Genomic DNA, 22,052 nt, shown 5'->3' on the forward strand with positions numbered 1-22,052 from the left:
TTTATTTATTTTGAGTGAGAGAGTGAGCACAAGCAAGGGAGGGGCAGAGAGGGAGAGAGATAGAGCAGGGGCTTGAATCCTTTGTGTGTGTGTGTGTGTGTGTGTGTGTGTGTGTGTGTGTGTGTGTATTAATAGACTGTTACTATTATCATTTTGGACAAACTTATTAAGACTAAGAAAACTAGGCAGAATGCCTGGCAGTCCTGCAGATCTGTCTCTTGCTTTAACAGTGTTTTGATGGAACAGACCAAGGGATGTCCCTTCTACCAGCCTCCAACCACCCTCCAATCTTTTTTCCAGTCACAACCTTCAGAGCCATCTTCTTGGCCACCCTCTGCCTCCGGGACCAGCCAACACACTATTTTGAGCTTAGCTCCTTATTACCGATCAACCGTGAGCTCCCAGATTCATCAGAATTATTCCCCTGAGGTGGAAGCCACCTCAACTGCCTGGTCAACATGCACCTGAAGGCCTCCTGCACCTACCTCTCTCTGGGCTTCTTTGTTGACCATAACAGTGTGGCTCTGCAAGGAGTTGGTCACTTCTTCCGCAAGTTGGCTGAGGAGAAGCATGAGGGTGCTGAGCCTCTCTTGAAGATGCAAGGTGGCCATGCCCTCTTTTGAGACATGCAGAAACTGTCCCAAGATAAACCCTGGATGACATGGAAGCTGCCATGGTTCTGAGAAGAACCTGAATCAGGCCCTTTTATATCTACATGCCCTGGGTTCTTCCTGTGCAGACTCCCATCTCTGTGACTTCCTGGAGAAACACTTCCTAGATGAGGATGTGAAACTCATCAAGATGGTGACCATCTGACTCACATCTGCAGGCTGGCTGGTCCCCAGGCTGGGTTGGACCAGTATCTCTTCAAAAGGCTCACCCTAAATCATGACTAGGAGCCTCTGAAGCCCAGCATCCTTTGAGGGCCCTCTCTGGCATCCCCCTGGTGACAAGGCTTGTACCTGAGCCTCTCCCTGCAACCACTAGGCAGCTTTTTCACCACCCTGGCACCCTCTCCCAAGCCATGGACCACATGGAAACAATAAATCTTTTTGAAGAAAAGAAAGAAAGAAAGAAAGAAAGAAAGAAAGAAAGAAAGAAAGAGAAATTTTTTATTTTACTTTCACTTATTCTTTCTTTGATATTCTTCCTTGATGTAGATTCAAATGTTTGACCTATATTAGTTTCCTTCTTTCTGAAGAACTATTTTTTAACATTTCTTAAAAGAAATGGTAGGTTTGCTGGCAAAAAATTCTCTCAATTTTTGTTTGAGGAAGTTTTTATTTCTCCTTCACGTTTGAAGGATAATTTCACCGAGTGCAGAATTCTAGGTTGGTTATTTTTCTTCTGTCCATGCTTTATTTTTTTAATTTTCATTTTTATTTTTAAAAATGAAATTTATTGTCAGATTGGTTTCCATACAACACCCAGTACTCATCCCAACAGGTGCCCTCCTCAATGCCCATCACCCACCCTCCCCTCCTTCCCACCCCCCATCATCCCTCAGGTTATTCTCAGTTTGTTTGTTTTTTTTTTTTTTAATTTTTTTTTCAACGTTTATTTATTTTTGGGACAGAGAGAGACAGAGCATGAACGGGGGAGGGGCAGAGAGAGAGGGAGACACAGAATCGGAAACAGGCTCCAGGCTCTGAGCCATCAGCCCAGAGCCCGACGTGGGGCTTGAACTCCCGGACTGCGAGATAGTGACCTGGCTGAAGTCGGACGCCCAACTGACTGCGCCACCCAGGCGCCCCTATTCTCAGTTTTTAAGAATCTCTTATGGTTTGAGTCTCTCCCTCTCTAACTTTTTTTTTTCCTTCCCCTCCCCCATGGTCTTCTGTTATGTTTCTCAGGATCCACATAAGAGTGAAAACATATGGTATCTGTCTTTCTCTGTATGACTTATTTCACTTAGCATAATGCTCTCCAGTTGCATCCATGTGGCTACATCCTCAAAAAATTAAAAATAGATCTACCCTATGACCCAGCAATAGCACTGCTAGGAATTTACCCAAGGGATACAGGAGTGCTGATGCATAAGGGCACTTGTACCCCAATGTTTATAGCAGCACTTTCAACAATAGCCAAATTATGGAGAGAGCCTAAATGTCCATCAACTGATGAATGGATAAAGAAATTGTGGTTTATATACGCAATGGAATACTACTTGGCAATGAGAAAGAATGAAATATGTCCGTGCTTTAAATATCTCACTCTTCTCTCTTTTCTTGTTTGTAAGGTTTCCCAGGAGAGTTGGATGTAATTCTTATCTTTGTTCCTCTATAAATAAGGTGTTTTTCTTTCCCCTCTGGCTTATTTCAGAGTTTTTTCTTTATTTTTGATTTTCTGTAGTGTGAATGTGATATGCCTGGGTATAGGTTTTTGTTTTTGCATTTATCCTGCATAGTGTTCTCTGAACTTCATGGATTTGTGGCTTGGCATCTGTTATTAATTTGGGGGAAATTCTCAGTCATTGTTGTTTTATATATTTCTTATGTTCCTTTCTCTCTTTCTTCTCCTTCTGTTTTCCCATTATGTGTATGTTACACTTTTTATAGCTGTCCAACAGTCTTTGGATATTTTATTTTGTTATTTTCCATCTTTGTTCTCTTTGCTTTTCAGTTTTGGAGGTTTCTCTTGATGTGTCCTGAAGCCTGAGAGTCTTTCCTCAAGTGTGTCAAGTCTACTGATAAACCTACCAAAGGCATTCTTCATTTCTGTTACAGGGTTTTTGAGCTCTGGCATTTCTTTCAGTTCTTTTGTAGGATTTCCATCTATCCTTAGATTGCCCATCTGTTCTTTCATGCTGTCTGCTCTGTCCAGTAGTGGATATAATTATTGCATATTAATCACAGTTGTTTTAAATTCCTGGTCTGATAATTCCAACATCCTGATGCTTGCCTTGTCTTTTCAAACAGTGTTTTGTTTTGTTTTGCCTTTTAGTATGCCTTGTAATTTTTTCTTGATATACTGGGGATAAAGAATTGTTGTAGATCAGCCAGTAGTAATGTGGTGGTAATGTGGGGAGGAGGAAGCATGCCATATTCCCATGATTACGTCTCAGTCTTTTAGTGAGTCTTTACCTCTGGGCTATGAACTTCACATGTGTCTTCTCGGTTGTTGTGCGTGCGTGCGCGCAAGTGTGTGTTTTCTCTCCTCCCTTAGGTGGGACAGTGTGGCTACAACTATCTGGAGTTGGGTATTTTCCTTTCCCCAGGACAGTTAGGCTCTGATAAAACCCCAGCCGGTTAGGGTCTGGTTAAATAGGTTCTCTCGAAGGCAGATCTTGTTAAGAAGGACAGAATACTTGGCATATTTCAAAATGGTTACTCTTCCCCTTCCCTGGCCAGAAGCCTAAGGGAATTTTTCTCTGATGCTGTGAAAACCGGGTCGAGCTCCTGGAGATAAAACTGACAAAAGTGTCAGGGCCCCCTTATGACTGAGTCTCCCTAGAGATTTTAACTCTCAGATCTGTCCACACTGAGCCCCCAGCAATTGTCACCTACAGTTCAGGTTTCCCTACCCCAGTGCTGCTTCCCATGGAAGTTTTGGGTTGTGGGTTTCTGCTCTGGTAGGTTTGGATTCTCTGTATTCACGTGTCTGTTTCTCCAATTTGCGAGGTCACTTCTGGGGACTCACTGCACATGTCCCTGTCACTCTGAGACCCTCTATCACTTGCTGTGACCACCCTTCTCTCTTTTTTTAATTAAAAAAATTTTTAATGTTAATTTTTTAAGAGAGGGAGATAGAGACAGAGCGTGAGCAAGGGAGGGGCAAAGAGAGAGAGGCAGAGAGACACAGAATCTGAAGCAGGCTCCAGGCTCTGAACTGTGAGCACAGAGCCCAAGGTGGGGATCAAACCCACAAACCGCGAGATCATGACCTGAGCCGAAGTCGGACGCTTGATCACCTGAGCCACCCAGGCACCCTGTGACCTCCCTTCTCTTACAGACCTAAGAAGAATTGTTCATTTTTCAGGTAGTTCACCTGCTTACTGGTTATGATAGGTAACTTCCAAACTTCTTATGTACTGGGCCCAAAGTTGGGCCCATCTGACTTTTATGCAGATGATTTTTATCTCCCACCAGAGAATGTTCTATCTGTACTCTTTTAGGCTCATGCACTAAGAAACTGCTCACATCTGTCTAGTAGGGATGGAGCCAGACTGGGGATGAGACCCAGTTTTACCAAAACTCTACCTAACTTTGTTTCGTCTTCATTTCCCAGACATGTTCCTTCCTCAGTTCTGGAAGCCCTCTGTCTCAGCCTATGAGTAGTGGGAGATTTTCTGAATTTTGGAGGTTTTGAGCTTAACTCTCCTGCCTCCTACCCCACATACCTTCAAAATCTGGCAAATATCCTTTGTTCCAGGCAGGCCCTCTTTCTCGAATGGGACTCGGTTTTCTAAACATGATGAAGCTGTAGAAGATTTCACTCTGTCTTTTACTTAGGAGCTTCCAGGAGCCCGCAGCTCTTCATGGCCACCAGCAACTCCACTGGTTTCTCATTCTCCTGGTTGGGTCCCTTTGCCTGAGCTAAGCTTTTGTGGCCAGAATTGGCAATGGCCCCAAGGAAGACTATGTGAGCAGTGATCCTCAGCTCATTCAGGAAGGAGAGTCTTTTCTGTCTTTGAAATTTTTGTTCATTTCATTCATTCATAGCATTGCATTTATAGCCCTCTGCTCTCTTGAAAAAGATGGTTCTTGCAACTTCTCTGGGTTCCCCCCCCCCTTCTAATTCTTGCAGTGGGAGCAGTGACCTGCTGAAAACTCTGTATCTTGGTTGGGAGTGGAGCCTTTTGATCTTTTTAAAAATTCTAGTAAATTCATCTTTTTAAAAAAATGTCATCACTCTACGACCCAGAAATTGCACTACTAGGTATTTATCCAAGGGATATAGGTGTGTTGTTTTGAAGGGGCACACGTGGGGGTGCCCGGGTGGTTCAGTAGGTTAAGCGTCTGACTTCAGCTCAGGTCATGATCTCACGGTTTGGGGGTTCGAGTCCCGTGTCGGGCTCTGTGCTGCTAACTCAGAGCCTGGAGCCTGCTTCGGATTCTGTGTCTCCCTCTCTCTCTGCCCCTCCTCTGCTCGTGCTCTGTCTCTGTGTCTGTGTCTGTCTCTCTCTCAAAAATAAATAAAAACATCGTGCTCACTTTGGCAGCACATATACTAAAAATAAATGAAAACATTAAAAAAAAGAAGGGGCACATGCACCCCAATGTTTATAGCAGCACTATTGACAACAGCCAAAGTATGGAAAGAGCCCAGATGTCCATCGACGGATGAATGGATAAAGAAGATGTAATATATATATATATATATATATATATATATATATATATATAGTATGGAGTATTACTCGGCAATAGAGTATTACTCAGCAATAAAAAAAAATGAAATCTTGCCATTTGCAACTATGTGGATGGAACTAGAGGGTATTATGCTGAGCAAAGTTAGACAAAGAAAGACAAATATGAGATGACTTCATTCATATGTGGAATTTAAGATACAAAACAGACGAACATAAGGGAAGGGCCGCAAAAATAATATAAAAACAAGGAGCAAAACATAAGAGACTCTTAAATACAGAGAGCAAACTGAAGGTTCCTGGAGGGGTTATGGGTGGGGGGGATGGGCTAAAGGGGTGAGGGGCATTAAGGAAGACACTTGTTGGGATGAGCACTGGGTGTTATACATAGGGAATTAATCACTGGAATCTGCTGAAATCATTATTACACTATATGCTAACTAACTTGGATGTAAATAAATAAATAAATAAAATTTTAAATTAAAAAAAATGTCATCAAACATTTTCTCCAATCCATTTTTATGTTTCTCTTTTTGAAATGTTTGTGTCTGGATATTTTTACTTCTACTTCTATCCTCTGTATCTTATGTTTTTCTTTTTCTTTTTTTAAGTTTTATTTATTTAAGTAATCTCTATGCCCAGTGGAGCTCGGACTCATGACCCCGTGATCAAGAGTCACACGCTCTTTGGACCGAGCCAGCTAGGCGCCCCATGTATCTTATGTTTTTCTTTTATGTTTTCTATTTTTTTTGTTTTTTGCTTCTTCCTTCTGGAAAGTTACTCAATTTGATCACCCAGTTCACTAATGTTTTCTTTAGCTGTATTCATTCCATTTATCCCATCTACCTGGACTGGTCAGAATTTCTGGTTTTAAAGGGCTACTAACAAATAATCTGACTCTTACATTTGTTCATTCGTTCATTCATTTGTTCATTCACTCATTCATATGTTCGTTAAATCCCTACATTGTGTCATGTTGGGCTCTAGGCCTGAGGAATTTAATCACCATCTATAAAAGGGGAATTGTGATTTTAAACCTCCAGCTCAGACCCATGTGGGCAACAGCCTACTTAACATCAGAGGCATCTCAAGTTCAACATGTACAAAATTCAACCAGGGGTCTTCCCCTAATCAGGATTCTCTTGGAGGCGAGTGGTGTAAGTCTTTAAAACCCTGCATACTTGGGCCTACCTCACACCATACCTCATCCGTCTTTCTTTCTTTCTTTCTTTCTTTCTTTCTTTCTTTCTTTCTTTCTTCTTTCTTTCTTTCTTTCTTTCTTTCTTTCTTTCTTTCTTCTTGTTTTAAAGATTTTGGTTTTAAGTAATCTCTACACCCAGCGTGGTGCTCGAACTCATAAGCCCGAGATCAAGAGTCACACGCTTTTTACCAACTGAACCAACGAGGTGCCCCACCACTCCTTTGTTCTTTTTTTTTTTTTTAGTTTGTTTGTTTATTTATTTACTTAGAGAGTGCTTGCATGCACACTTGGGGGAGGGGGGAGGGGCAGAAAGAGAGGAAGAATGAGAGAATCCCAGGCAGGCTCCGCACTGTTAGTGCAAGGCTCGATGCAGGGCTCGAACCCACCAAGCATGAGATCATGACCTGAGCTGAAGTCAGATGCTTAACGAACTGAGCCACCCAGATGCCCCCTCCCCGCCCCAACTACTTCCTTCTTGAGTCTGTTCCCTTAGTACATGCTAGAATGCCAGGAGTGGTCTTCCCCAACCGCACTCACCTGATCCACGCCTGCCCTGCCTTCAGATCCCTCCAGTGCGCTGGCTTTCGCAGGTGAGCTTTTTTCTGACCACCTAGACCCACTGCTAGACTTTTTCAGAGCTTGACAAACTCCTCCTTGAGTTCAGTCCAGAGATCTTCCCATTGCTCTCAAGACCTTGGAGGTGTCCACAGGCAGCCCTTCCCTGCCTCCCTTGGAATCCTGCCAGGACTGCCTTCAACTCCTGAGATCCTTCCCTTCTGGAACAATCCCGCTACTCTGCTTCTATTAACCCAGGCTTCCAAACTCAGTGGCCTGCTGATTCTCCCACAGCAGTGAGGAAAAACAAACAAACAAAACAAACGTACACCCTCTGCCCCTGAAAAAATGTTTTATTTTTTTTATTTATTTATTTTTTTTTTTTTAAATTTTTTTTTTTTCAACGTTTATTTATTTTTGGGACAGAGAGAGACAGAGCATGAACGGGGGAGGGGCAGAGAAAGAGGAAGACACAGAATCGGAAACAGGCTCCAGGCTCTGAGCCATCAGCCCAGAGCCTGACGTGGGGCTCGAACTCACAGACCGCGAGATCGTGACCTGGCTGAAGTCGGACGCTTAACCGACTGCGCCAACCAGGCGCCCCTGAAAAAATGTTTTAAAAACCAGTTTGAGTTGGGTTTTCTGTCATTTACCACCAAAAGTCTTCCAACTCATACAAAGAGACCGGATTAATGAAACATTAAGCAACCACTGGAATGCTCCGTGTTGGATGACAGGTTACAGAAAAGGGACAGAGGAATCCCAAATGTCCAGCTTTGACACACTGGAAGAGTCTACAGCCATACACCCTGAACGCGCCCCATCTCGTCTGACACCCTGAAAGAAGGACAGGAATGCAGGCCTTGGTAGTCAATTACTCTCTGTTCCCCCTTTCTGCCTGTGGCCAAATCAAGGAGTTGGGCCATTGTGGGACTTGACCTTAGTAGGGTGGAGAAGTAGGGGGAAGCCTCACATCCTTACATGTTCATGTTCCAGATCAGGAAGAGTAGCACATTGGGACCATCTTGGAGACATCCCTACAACCAGAAGCTGGAGGCCCGGCCGCAGGCCAGCATCTGAGGCTGGTTCTGAGGACCTTCTATGCTTCTATCCCGGCAGTGCTGGGGTGGCAGGGACTCAGGTCACTTGTGCCGTGGCTCATAGAATTATCCTTCCTTTGGATAGGGGCAGGTATGTTGTCCTGTATTTCCTCATTGATCACATCGCCCTAATGAATCGTACAGCCTGGGCATTAAGAGTGCTTCATTGGACCAGGTCCTCCAGAAGCCGAACCAGAAATCCCAGGGTCTCGGCCAGGGTTTTTATCAGGGAGTCGACCTTGGTGGCAATATTTGGAACAGATAGTCAAGAAACAAGAGCGAATGAAAGAAAAACAGGAAAAAAAAAAAAAAAAAAAAGAATGTGTTTGAGAATAGACTGTGTGGCGTGGGGAGAGTGCAAGAAATTTGGAAAGTTCCAGAATTAACACCATAGAGCGATACCATTTATTTCAACCTTACGCCCGGGAAAGTCATTGATTTATGGTGTTTATGGACATAAGCAGTGAAAGTATCAGAAGCAGTTTGGGAATAAGCAGGCCATAGGAAGCGTTAGCTTGGGGAGGGTGTGAGGGGAAGGGAGGAGGAAGGCTTGTGGAGGAGATCAACCGTCTCTGATATTTTATTTCTGAGCAAACATGTCAAAATGTTTAGATTTGTAAAAGCTGAGAGGTGCGGGTATATATATGGATGAATATAATAGCTTCCCCCCGTATGTCTGAAATATTTTATAATAAAAAAAGTGTTTTAATTTTTATTTTAAATTTTGAAGAAGATTTTTTTAATTTAGTTTTGAGGGGGGGGGGGAGGGAGAGTCAGAGCATGAGTAAGGGAGGAGCAGAGACAGGGAGACACAGAATCCGAAACAGGCTCCAGGCTCCGAGCTGTCGGCACAGAGCCTGATGCCGGACTTGAACCCACAAACCATGAGATCATGACCTGAGCGGAAGTTGGATGCTTAACCGGCTGAGCCACCCAGGGGCCCCATTAAAAAAAGGGGTTTTAAGTGTCAGGGATTTAGGGACTGGCAGGTCGGGGGGTTAAGACTTCCTTACACCAATACCAGCTGTGTTTCTGGATGAGTTACTTCTTTCCCATCTGTGACTGTCCCTCTTGGGATGTCACATCCTACTCACCTGCACACTCGATTAAGTTAACACTGGGGAACAGCTTGCCGGTTTTCTCTTCTCTAAAAACAAACGGGAAAAAACCCACAAATGTTGGCTGCTTCATTTTCTTTTTTTTTTTTTTTTAAATTGCAACTTTATTTTATTAATTTTTTTTCAATGTTTATTTATTTTTGGGACAGAGAGAGACAGAGCATGAACGGGGGAGGGGCAGAGAGAGAGGGAGACACAGAATCAGAAACAGGCTCCAGGCTCTGAGCCATCCACCCAGAGCCTGACGCGGGGCTCGAACTCACGGACCGCGAGATCGTGACCTGGCTGAAGTCGGACGCTTAACCGACTGCGCCACCCAGGCGCCCCGGCTGCTTCATTTTCAAGTTGAAGTGCTGGGGTTGAACTTCCTCCCCTCCTTCCCCCCCCCCCCCCCAAAACACATACCTACAAAGTCGGAAGTTTTAGTTTATACCGGGAGATAATCTTTATGTTTATGTTTACAATTCCTTCGGGAATTTACAAGGGATGATTCATTTTTGATCTTTTTGTTGTTGTTGTTTGTTTATTTTTGAGGGGGGGGGGGAGACAGGAACTGAAGCGGGCTCTGCGCTGACAGCAGAGAGCCCAATGCAGGATTCAAACTCACTTGAACCCTTGAGATCATGGCCTGAGCTGAAGTGGGACGCTCAACCGCCTGAGCCACCCAGGCACCCCTATTTTTTTTTTTATCTTCTTTCTTTTTAAAGTTGATGTATTTAGTTATTTATTTATGAGAGAGAGAGCACGAGCAGGGGAGGGGCAGAGAGAGAGAAGGAGAGACAGAACCCCCAGCAGGCTCCACGCCCAGCACCAGCACGGAGCCCGATGAGGAGGCCGATCTCAGGAACCAAGGGATCATGACCTGAGCCTAAATCAAGAGTCAGATGCTTAACGTACTGAGCCACCCAGGCGCTCCTTATATATTTACTCATTTTTTTTTTTTCAACGTTTATTTATTTTTGGGACAGAGAGAGACAGAGCATGAACAGGGGAGGGGCAGAGAGAGAGGGAGACACAGAATCGGAAACAGGCTCCAGGCTCCGAGCCATCAGCCCAGAGCCCGACGCGGGGCTCGAACTCACAGACCGTGAGATCGTGACCTGGCTGAAGTCGGACTCTTAACCGACTGCGCCACCCAGGCGCCCCAACTCATTTTTTAAAGTAATCGCAACGCTCCACGTGGGGCTTGAACTCAGGAAACACCCTCCAGCCCCCAGCAAGTATCATTTGCCCTACAGCCAAGGCACCCCGGAGTGATTCAATTTACAAACTACATTTACACCCCTTTGACACCCACAGGCTCCTTGTTCTTTGAAAGAGTTCAGGTCTACCTTTCGGAGAATGTGGCCAGTCCAGTCCCTCCGTTCTGGTCAGCAGCCGGGCTCTTCCTTCCACGGGACCGCCCAAGGAACCACTGAGGCACGGGGGATGGAGGGCCCCCACGCGCCCTGGGTGGCCCTGGCCCTTGTAGGCTAGGACCAGCCACCCTATGGAGACACAACATGGTGGACCAAGGATCTGAGTCAGAGAACTGCAGGGGAGAGGCGAGGAGCAAACATGAGGTGTTCTGGGTTTGATACCGGCCCCAAAGTTTCCAGCTCGTCACCTGTTAATTAAGCAAGGAGGCCACTAAGCTGAGGTGGCTTTAACGGCGCAGGGCCTGCCTCAGCAAACCCAAACCCAAGCCTGTAAGTCCCTCAAAAAGCAAACCTGGGGGCGCCTGGGTGGCGCAGTTGGTTAAGCGTCCGACTTCAGCCAGGTCACGATCTCGCGGTCCGTGAGTTCGAGCCCCGCGTCGGGCTCTGGGCTGATGGCTGGAGCCTGTTTCCGATTCTGTGTCTCCCTCTCTCTCTGCCCCTCCCCCGTTCATGCTCTGTCTCACTCTGTCCCAAAAATAAATAAAAAACGTTGAAAAAAAAATTAAAAAAAAAAAAAAAAGCAAACCTGAAGGATGCCCAGTCACATTAGCCGACTAGGATTCAAGCTATAGCTAATCCGTAATCTCCCCACTTTGCTTCCTCCGTTGCCCCGTAAATCAAGTTTTTCCCAGCTCCCCTGATGGAGCGCTTCTGACCATTTGTAGCTGAGCGCTGCCCAATTCGAATGGATTTTTGCTCAAATAAATACCTAAAATTTGAATATGCCTCAGTTTGTCTTTTAAGGGTTCCGGCCAGCAGGGGGATCCGAAGGAGAACCCCAAAGGTGGGGGTGGGGGGTTTGCCCTGAAAAGAGCTCTCTGAATTTCTTTGAGCATTTTCTTTCTCCAGTCCAGGGCTGGGGTCAGCCAATGTAAAAGAAACTGGACTGAATCCAGGATCAGACTAGGTCCAACTTAGGAACTGGACTGGGTCCAAGGTCGGACTGAATCTGACTTAAGCTGGGCTGGGTCCAGTGTGAGACCTCGTGTAATAAGAGAAAAAGAAAAAAGAGAGAGAGAGAGAGAGAAATGGGTTTTTCTGAGTCTAAACAACCTGGGCTTCCTCCATCTGGAACCCCAACTAACTCTAGGAATAGAAATTAGAGGGACAGGGGGCGCCTGGGGGGCTCAGCCAGTTAAATGTCCAACTCTTGGTTTTGGCTCAGGTCATGATCTCGCGATTCATGTGTTTGAGCCCTGCATCCGGCTCTGTGCTGACGATGTGCAGCCTGCTTGGGATTCTCTGTCTCCCTCTCTCTCAGCCCCTTTCTCACTCACATGTGTGCGTGTGCTCTCCCTCCCTCTGTCTCTCAATATAAACAAATAAACTTTAAAAAAAAGGGAGGGCTCGGAACCTCTGTTCTTTGAACCAGTGGGCTAACCTTACTAAAGGTAATCTTGAAAATTCCAGTGGCCACGATAGGGAATCTCACCTAATCTTATCCATTTAGGAGATGCTCTAGAGAAAAAGGATCCCGAATTTCCCCAAACCAGTTCACTGGGGCACCTGGGTGGCTCAGTCCGTTAAGCATCTGACTTTGGCTCAGGTCATGATCTCACAGTCCGTGAGTTCAGGCCCCGCGTCGGGCTCTGTGCTGACAGCTCGGAGCCTGGAGCCTGCTTTGGATTCTGTGTCTCCTCCTCTCTTCTGCCCTCCCCCACTCATGCTCTCTCTCTCTCTCTCTCTCTCTCTCTCTCAAGAATAAACATTAAAAAAAATTTTTAAAGATTCTTTACAAAAGGCAAATGAAAAGCATATACAACAAGCCGATGCTGAATCTATAAAGAAATGCACACTGACTAACTTGTCTGAGTGCTTCTTCCCTTTACCTCCTCTCCTTAAATATTCTGAATCTACTAATCCCTTGACACTCAGAAGATGAGCCAGAATTTTATTTAATTTATTTTGCATGTAAATTCGACCCCCAACGTGGGGCTCCAACGCACAGCTCCAAGGTCAAGTGTCGCACGCTCTACCGACCGAGCCAGCCAGGTGCCCCAGGAATTTAGAATTCTTCTTCTTTTTTTAATTTTAGAGAGAGAGAGTGAGATTGCACAAGAGCGTGCAAGCGGGGGAGGGGCAGAGGGGGAGAGAGAATCTCAAGCAGGCTCCCTGCTCATCTCCGAGCCTGACGCGGGGCTTGATCTCATGACCTGGGACCACAACCTGAGCCAAAATCGAGAGTCAGAGGCTTCACTAACTGAGCCACCCAGGCGATCCCTGAAATTTAGAATTCTAATAGAGCTTACCATCCGGAGCTCCCAGACCTCTACCGATTTATTCACATGACATTAGGTCCTCGTGTCACCTGAAAATGGACAGCCAAGGTCAAATGGGAAGAGACTGAGAGAGATATTAAAGACTCACATACTACCCACTCTGCCAGAGATGGGCCAAAACGCACTAGAAACAAACGCCCAAGACCCGTTTGAGAGGATTGATGAACTATTTCCTCGAGAGACTGTCATTCAATCCTGCCAACAAAAGAAGGATGAACCAGTCTCAGACCACAAGACTGGAAACACTTTTTGTGACACACTCGAAGCTTTCTTTTACTACACGCAGGCACAGAAAGACGCCCTGACTTCCTTATTCATTATCAGGCTTGGGCCCAAACTAAGTTGCCTATTGAAGAGGCCCAAGCTGGGGCCCCTGGGTGGCTCAGTCCGTTAAGTGTCTGATTTCAGCTCAGGTCATGATCTCGCAGTTCGTGAGTTCGAGCCCCGCGTCGGGCTCTGTGCTGACAGCTCAGGGCCTGGAGCCTGCTTCGGATTCTGTGTCTCCCTCTTTCTCTGCTCCTCCCCCACTCATGCTCTGTCTCTCTCTCAAAAATAAATAAAGATTAAAAACAATCTTTTGAAGAGACCCAAGCTGGTCTGGGAACATGTTCCCCTGTTACCAAAATAATAATAAGCATTGATGGGACTCTGAGGGATCCTCATATAAATCGTTCCCAGTGATACCTCTCAACGAGCAAGGGGAACATTAATGGAGAGTCCCGTTTAACACTGGTGGATCCGAGAGCCTTATCTACCTGGAATGCTGCTTTCATAAAACAGAAACCCCTTTGGAGGAAAGAGAATATTTCTGGAGTGGGGGTTTCTAACCAAATTCTAAGGGTACCTGTATCGAAATCAGTCCCAATGACATGAGGGTCCTTTTCGGGGACCCACGCTTTCCTCCCGTGTGCCACTGGCCCAGCAGACCTGGTAGGACGAGATGTGCTTTCTAAATTCAGGAGTCTTGTAAAATTTAACTCAGAAGGAGAAATGACCTTAGAATTTCCTGAACCCTCCTGAACCCTCCTGAACCGGAACTGCTCTGTTCTCTGCCAATAGAAATTGGTGAAATTAAGACTCAAAGGTATGAAAAACAAACAAAGCAAAACAAAACAATAAAGTAAAATAGAATAAAATAAAATAAAATAAAAATAAAAATAAAGAGTCCCAATCTCTCAGAAGTGCCTGAATGCCTATGGGCTTCTTCTTCAACCGACAGAGGCAAAATTAATAGAACCAAACCCATAAAAATCCAAATAGATCATTCCTAATCCCCGCCTAAATTGGCTGAATTTCCACTAAAAGCAAAGGGCTCTCACCAATTGGGGAAGGCCAAACGAAGCGAGGACTGCTTCCTGCAACTCTTCTATCTAATCCATTAAAAAATCAAATAGATGGGGGGGGGGGGGCGCCTGGGTGGCTCAGTCAGTTGAGCGTCTGACTTCGGCTCAGGTCACGATCTCGCGGTCTGTGGGTTCGAGCCTCCGTGTCGGGCTCTGTGCTGATAACTCAGAGCCCGGAGCCTGCTTCGGATTCTGTGTCTCCCTCTCCCTCTGCCCCTCCCCTGCTCATGCTCTGTTTCTCTCTGTCTCAAAAATAAATAAAAGTTAAAAAAAAAATCAAATAGGGTGCCTGGGTAGCTCAGTCGGTTGAGCGTCCAACTTCGGCTCAGGTCGTGATCTCATGGATGGTGGGTTCAGGCCTCCCGCCGGGCTCTGTGCTGACAGCATAGAGTCTGCTTTGGATCCTCTGGCTCTCTCTCTCTTCCTGCCCCTGCCCCCCCCCCCCCGGCTCTCTCTCACTCTCTCTCAAAAATAAATAGACATTAAAAAAAAAATCAAATGGACGAGGTTGGTGTTTTGTCCAGGATCTCTGTGCCGTCAGCAAAATTGCGATACTGAGGTTCCCTGTGGTTCCAAATCTCCAACACCTTGTTGTTTAACGTCCCTGCTGACTCAGAACGGTTCACAGTGGTGATGGATCTCTGCTCCTCTGTCTTTAGTAGCCCAGTTGACAGGAAGAACCAATATTTGCCCACCTTCACTTGGAACAACCAACAATACACCTGGACTGCTGAGACACCATCCTTACTTTTCACAAAAAATAAGCAAACTTACAGTTCCCTAAGAACGCTGCAGTCACTCCATATGTAGATGACCCATTGGTATGTCCCCCTAGGAGGGAGGCCCAAGAAGTCAGATTTGATATCTCTTTTATAGCAATTAGCTTGCAAAGGCCATAAGATCTCCAAGGAAAAAGTCCAGTTCTCAAAAGACAAGGCCCACGACGTTGGGCATGGTGCGATTGCAAAAGGCAGTCTCTGTCTCACCTGAAAGAACAAAGACTCTCCCGCGTTTCCCCAGACCCACAACCAAGAGACCATTAAGGAGTCTCCTTCAGGACATTGTGGATCTTGGGTTCCCAATGCTTCTCTGATTGCAATGCCCCTGGAGGAGCTTACAAGGGCGGCAAAGCCAGAGTCTGCCCCCTGGGGAGATAAGTGCGAGCAAAGTTTTAGCCAACCAAAATTAGTCCTGCAACAAAGTCCAGCCCCAAGCCTCCTAAATGGTACTAAATCTTCCACCCTATTTGTGCAAAACACGGTAAGCAGGAATCTAGGAATTCTAACACGACCGCATGGAGGAAAACGTAGACCAGCTGTTCATAGCTATACCCAGCAGCCGAACCATATCCAAACTTCTGGAAAGCTGTAGCCACGGCAGTGCGATCGGTGGGAGCCTCAGCCCAACTGGTATTAGGTAGGACATGACTTACACTTAAAAGTACCCCATGCCATCGGGAGTCTGTTACGCTCCGATCAGACTCAACGTTTCTCAGCAGGCCGGCTCACATGAGAACCTTCTCCTTTCACCTTCTTCTTTTTTTTTTAATGTTTGTTTATTTGGGGGGGGGGGGAGGGGCAGAGAGAGAGAAGAAGAGAGAGACTCCCAAGCGGGTTCTGTGCTGTCAGCGCAGAGCCTGACGTGGGGCTTGATCCCACCCACTGTGAGATCATGACCTGAGCTGAACCCAAGAGGCAGACGCTGAACCGACTGAGCCGCGCAGGGACCCCTACTTTCACCTTCTAACCTCCATCGTCAGCGTTGCCACGTGCTCAGCCCTGCTACTCTGCTCCCCCTGCCTGACAAGGGTACAGAGCAGCATACCTGCGTGGGCGGGAGGTCTTGGCTCGCATTGACTCATGGGACACGGCGGAAAACCCAGATGCGATATTCTTCGTGGATGGGTCCCCGCGCTAAGAATTCAAAAGGGAAATATCAAGCAGGATATGCCGTAACAACTCAATATAAACTACTGGAAAGGGATATCTTCCCCAGCTGAAGTCCGAACCACGGAGCGGAACTCCATGCCCTCCCTTGGGCTTGTCAGCTCTCCAGAGGAAAATCAGTAAACATTTACACCATAGCAGATAGGCCTGTGGGATGGTCTATGACTTCGGCATGTTATGGAAACAGAGAGAGTTCCTCACTTCTAGTGGAACCCCAATTAAAAATGGGCCCCGAGTAGTAAACGAACAACTCCCTGCTACTCTATTGCCTAACCAAATTGCAACGATTAAAATTGAAGTTCATACCAGGAAAACAGAACCTGAGTGTCAGGGAAATACCCTAGCAGGCTTCTATGCTAAATCAGCCAGCACTGAAACTGTTCCAGTATGTAACTTGAATGACCGAGGATGCAAGTTTAATATTAAATGAGGACTCCCTGAGGGCCCAGGTGGGTGCTCGGTTCTTTTTCAGTCCTTAAGAATGCCATCACTAAAAGCCCTACGTTGTGCGACTCCTTGCGGCGCAGAGAAAATGACCCAAATTACGAAAGGTAACTGTTCCAATGTTGCCTGATTGGTTTACCAATTTTGGTTAACAAATTGGTTAGCCGGTTGGCTGATTTGTCACACCCATAACCCTGGAAAGACTATTAAGGTAATAAATGGAGCATTCCCACCACCTGCTGGGCCATTTGAAGACTTACAAATGGATTTCATTCAATGGCTCCCTGCAATGGGTTTATCAATACGTTCTTGTAATTGTTTGTATTGTATGTTCTTTTTTTTTTTTTTTAATTTTTTTTCAACATTTTTTATTTATTTTTGGGACAGAGAGAGACAGAGCATGAACAGGGCAGGGGCAGACACAGAATCGGAAACAGGCTCCAGGCTCCGAGCCATCAGCCCAGAGCCTGACGCGGGGCTCGAACTCATGGACCGCGAGATCGTGACCTGGCTGAAGTTGGACGCTTAACCGACTGCGCCACCCAGGCGCCCCTGTATTGTATGTTCTTTAGATGGATTGAAACCTTCCCATGCAGAACAGCTGATGCCACAACGGTGACTAAGGAACTTTTAGAAAATATATTTCCTGATGGGGTGTCCCAAGAGTGATCTCCAGGGATAGGGGAACCCACTTCCCTGGGTAGGTAAACAATGAAATAAGGCTCTGCTGACACAATGGCATTACCGCTGCCCTTACCATCCTCAGTCATCTGGTAAAGTTGAATGGACAAGTGGCAACTTAAAACCAAAGCTACCTAAATTAACAAAATCAACTGGATTGCCATGGCTAAAGGTTCTACCATTGGCTTGGATGGTGAGTAGATCAACACCTATGGGAAAGCATAAATTAATGCCTTAGAAAGGGAACAGTAACAAGTAGACCCATGACTTTGATGATAGAACCCCATGTATCTCCCATACTCATAAATTCTGATATGCCTCAGTACTGTAAAACTTTAATGGATTATGCCTGCGTGTATTTCCAGCAGGTAAAAGATGCTTCCTGTAATCCTCCTACAGGTGGCCAAACTTTCCACAACTTAGAAACTGGAGAGTGGGTCTTCTGGAAACAACCCCTAAGGAAGGTTGCCCTTGAACCTCGTTGGAAGGGATCATACCAGGTTCTCCTTACTACTCAGGTGGCGGCCAAATCTCAGGGACTTGCACCTTGGGGTCCACGTGTCCCAATTGAAAAGGGCTCCTCCGGACTCAGAACTGCATGCGAGCCAGAGACGTAAAGTTAACATAGACCGGGGAGCTTCCTCCCCCGAAGCCGTCAACATCTTGAGTTGGACAACTTTCCCAAGATCATGGGTCAAGATCTTAATCTCCAATATGAAATCGTTATTCCTTTTGTCTATTTGCTATTTGCTTTCCTCTCTATTAATGCCTGGGGAGACACCACTATAATTAGGATTTCGCAAATACTACCACTGCAGGAAACTTAGCGAATTGCTGGATATGCCACGCCATGCCAAAATCGGGATGTGCAGGGAGAGACGCCTTAGTTCACCCTATGAGTAATTTCACTGACATCCCACATGCCGTTGTATGCCTAAATTGTTCCACAGGCCCCTTTTATAAAGTTAAAATATTAAATCTTTGCCTTAAGTTAAAGATCCCTAAATCTGGGATTTGGAAATGAAGTCCATTGACTATATATATATATATATATATATATATATATACACTATATACTATATAGTATAGTATATAGTATATATATACTATATATGGTATATAGTATATAGTATAGTATATATAGTATATACAGTATATATATAGTATATAGTATATATGTAGTATATATATACTGTATATACTATAGTATATAGTATATATATAGTATATATAGTATATACTATAGTATATATATAGTATATATATAGTATATATAGTATATACTATAGTATATACAGTATATATATATAGTATATATAGTATATAGTATGTATAGTATATAGTGTATAGTATGTATATAGTATATAGTATATAGTATGTATGTATGTATATAGTATAGTATGTATATAGTATGTATATAGTATATAGTATGTATATAGTATATAGTATACTATATAGTATAGTATGTATATAGTATATAGTATATATATAGTATAGTATATAGTATATATAGTATATAATATATAGTATATTTTATATATACTATATACTATATATATATATATATGTATATAGTCCCTTCTTCCTTCACCTGGAATTATACAAACAAACATGATTAGCGACCATCGCTGAGTCTACTGCTAAGGCCATGGTAGGACGACAAAGTTCCCTAAACTCTCTTGCTAAGGCGGTTCTGGATAATAGGATTGCTTTAGATTACTTGCCGGCTGAGAAAGGAGGCGCCAGTGCCATAGCAAAAGCCGTCTGCTGCACCTGAACCAACACCTCTGGTTTTGTAAAAACTCAAATACAAGCGATGAACCCACAAGCTTCCTGGTAGCACAGGCTGATACCTCATCGGGTACATTCTTTGACTTACGTGGCACCGACTCTTTTGGTTCATGGGGAACCTGGCGAAGCGTACACTTCAGCCCCTTGGCACGATTATCCTACTCGTGTCAGCATTGTAACCCCTCCCGTGCTCTGAGGATCTTACATGGATATTTGCAGCCATCAGCACATCAGCGGGGAGAAACCAGAAACAGGATGTTTGACAAACAGCAAAAAGCAATTCTCCAGTGGACGTGACCTCGTCTTGACGAGGGGTTTCATGGTAAGGTTAAGAACAATTCAACTCTGATGGACACGGGGAGTGGTACCCGTTCCAAATTTGTGGTCAATCTCTCACGTGTGAAAGGGTGACCAAATGGGAGAAATTGTTAAGTTAGTTACACAAGGAGGCCATTAGACTGAGATGGCTCTAACGCCCTCGCACCTGTGTGAGCGAACCAAAATTTAAACCTGTAAATACCTCAAGGTCACTAAAGTGAGACCTAGGGAGAAGCAATCGCAAACAGCCAACAAGGGTTCGAGCTATAGCCAATCAATAACTTCCTTGCTTTGCTTCCGCCTTTTCTCTATGAAAGTTTTGTCCCCAGCTCCCGTCGACCGAGTGCTTCTAACCACTTCTGGTTTGGCCCTGCCCCATTTGAATCGATTTTGCTCAAATAAATTCCGAAAATTTTAATATGCCTCAGTTTATCTTTTACCAGACCTCATTCTGTCTCCGCCCTCCAGATCTGTGTTTCTTTTTATATCCCTGTCCCCCTGCTCCACATACTTGGGAGTTAGCCTGTCCTTTCTCTGATCAGGCATTTAATCCCGCCCCATGTCCTGTGGTTTCTACCCTCTTGATATGGCTCAATCTAGGACAGCGGCTAGCCTCTAAGGGGCCTTTGTTAAAAATTAGTTAAAAGGGCCCCCTTTGGGCTAGTGAATTAGGGAAAGACGACCCCTCCGAGCGGAAGCAGCTTTCAGGAACATGCTGGACTAACAAATCGCTCCTTGGTGAGAAGAGGAATCCTTTCGTCCTGGCGGACACCAGGGTGCATGACTCAGCTGGGGCACAGGTGGCATTTCACCCCAAAACTGTCCCCTTGTGTGCAGAGAAGATTGCACACACTGGGCTGTGTGGCCCTGCTTACACCAGGCTTCGAGCTGTCAGCCCAGAGCCAGACGCGGGGCTCGAACTCACGAACCACGAGATCATGACCTGAGCCGAAGTCGGACGCCCAACCGACTGAGCCACCCAGGCGCCCCTTGATGTCATTTCTATTGCAGGTGTGGACTGCTGGACAGTGTCCACAATCTCTCTTCTCTCCCTCCCTCCTGTTCTCAGGGCTGCTTCCAGAAAGCCTTGCACACAGGCTCCGGGCTGGCCTCCTGACTTCAGGACAAAGGCAGCTTCTCAGCATGGAACCCAGCATGGCGCCCAGCTCATTCCCGGTTCCTCTTCTGCCTCTCCCACCCTCACCCCTCCTTCACTCAGCACTTCCCTTCCCGGGCCTCGGTTTCTCCTGGTCTTTCAAGACTTGCCTCTAGCAATATCTTCCCTAGAAGTCTTCTCAGTTTGGGTGGCCTCTCTTTTTTGAATTTTTAAAAAAAGTTTATTTATTTTGACAGAGAGAGAGAGAGAAAGAGAGAGAGAGTGCGTGCGAGCGGGAGAGGGGCAGAGACAGAAGGACAGAGAGATCCCAAGCAGGCTCCTTGCTATCAGCACAGAGCCTGACCAGGGGCTCATGACCTGCACCAAAGTCAAGAGCCTGAGTCACCCACGCACCCTATGGATGGCCTCTCTCTTGGCTCTTATCCCCCCCCCCCCCCAATTGCAGTCAAGCCTGGCCAACCATTGGGCACCAAGGACGTAGTGCCTGGAGCCCACGATATCTATAGGGGCTCATGGAAACATTTTAATTCACTTTAAAATCAGAAGAGAAAAATGACCTTCGAGGGTCAAGAAGAGGCGTTATTTTTTTCTCACATGGGAGAAAATAAAGACATTTGCAGGGCCCATAAAAATCCATTAAATCTCTCTCTCTTTTTTTTTTAAATAGAGGAAGACACTCACGGAGGCTAAAGTAGGTAGGGCCCGTGAAAAGCCACAATGGGGTCCTGACTGCCATTGCCTCCCATCGCCTTAGTAGACCCGGTAGATGAAGATCTGCTGGGGTGGGGGGGGGGGGGAGGTGGTGGAAATGACCCCCCCTTTCCCACCCCCAACCTGGCTGTGTTAGGTAATTTTTTCAGTGACGAATGCGAAGCTTTATCTCCGTAGGGTGGCTGTGAGGATCAGTTGGTGAAAATCCTGCAGGACTACAGAGCCTGGAGCTGTTTCTGGAGCTGTGCAGGATGTGGGCAAGGAGAGAAGCATGGCTCAGTAAAAAAAAAAAAAAAAAAAAAAAAAAAAAAAAAAAAAAAAAAAAAGCTCCACCGGGGCCTTGATGTCTTTCTTTTGGTAACAAAATGATCTTACTTAGGGGCGCCTGCTGATCTGAGGTTTGGGAGTTGGAGCCCCACGATGGGCAGAGAGATTACTTAAAAATAAAATCTTAAAACAAAAATTATCCTTAGGGAGAGAACTGGAAAGGACATATACCAAAGTGTTGCAGGGAGGCCAGCCCCGATGGTGGCTTACCCTCGTACTTTTTTAACCCATACTTAGGAGCATGTGAAGGTCAGGTCTGTATCTCATTTTCCCTTTGTGGCCCTGGGCTTGGCACAAGTGTAGCACGTAATGAATGAGGGAATTCTCCCATCTCCTGGCACCGCCTGGCACTCCATCAGCACCAGGGCCCCCCAGCCCCCAGAGGCTAAAAGTCG

The 22,052-nt window shown here is 45.6% G+C and overlaps 1 long non-coding RNA gene across 2 annotated transcripts in view; it reads left to right on the plus strand.

Annotated features, from left to right (window-relative positions):
- Nucleotides 1–18,125, plus strand: part of LOC147576400 (uncharacterized) — a 48,837-nt gene extending 30,712 nt beyond the window's left edge. For both annotated transcript variants that reach the window (XR_015240749.1, XR_015240748.1), the window contains one exon: nt 17,285–18,125. This is a non-coding gene — a long non-coding RNA (uncharacterized LOC147576400). The remainder of the gene's footprint in view (nt 1–17,284) is intronic.
- Nucleotides 18,126–22,052: the final 3,927 nt, after the last annotated feature.

The sequence above is a fragment of the Puma concolor genome, chromosome D1 (genome assembly GCF_028749965.1).
Source record: "Puma concolor isolate L17-30 chromosome D1, mPumCon1.1.hap2, whole genome shotgun sequence".
NCBI classification, from domain to species: Eukaryota; Metazoa; Chordata; class Mammalia; order Carnivora; family Felidae; genus Puma; species Puma concolor.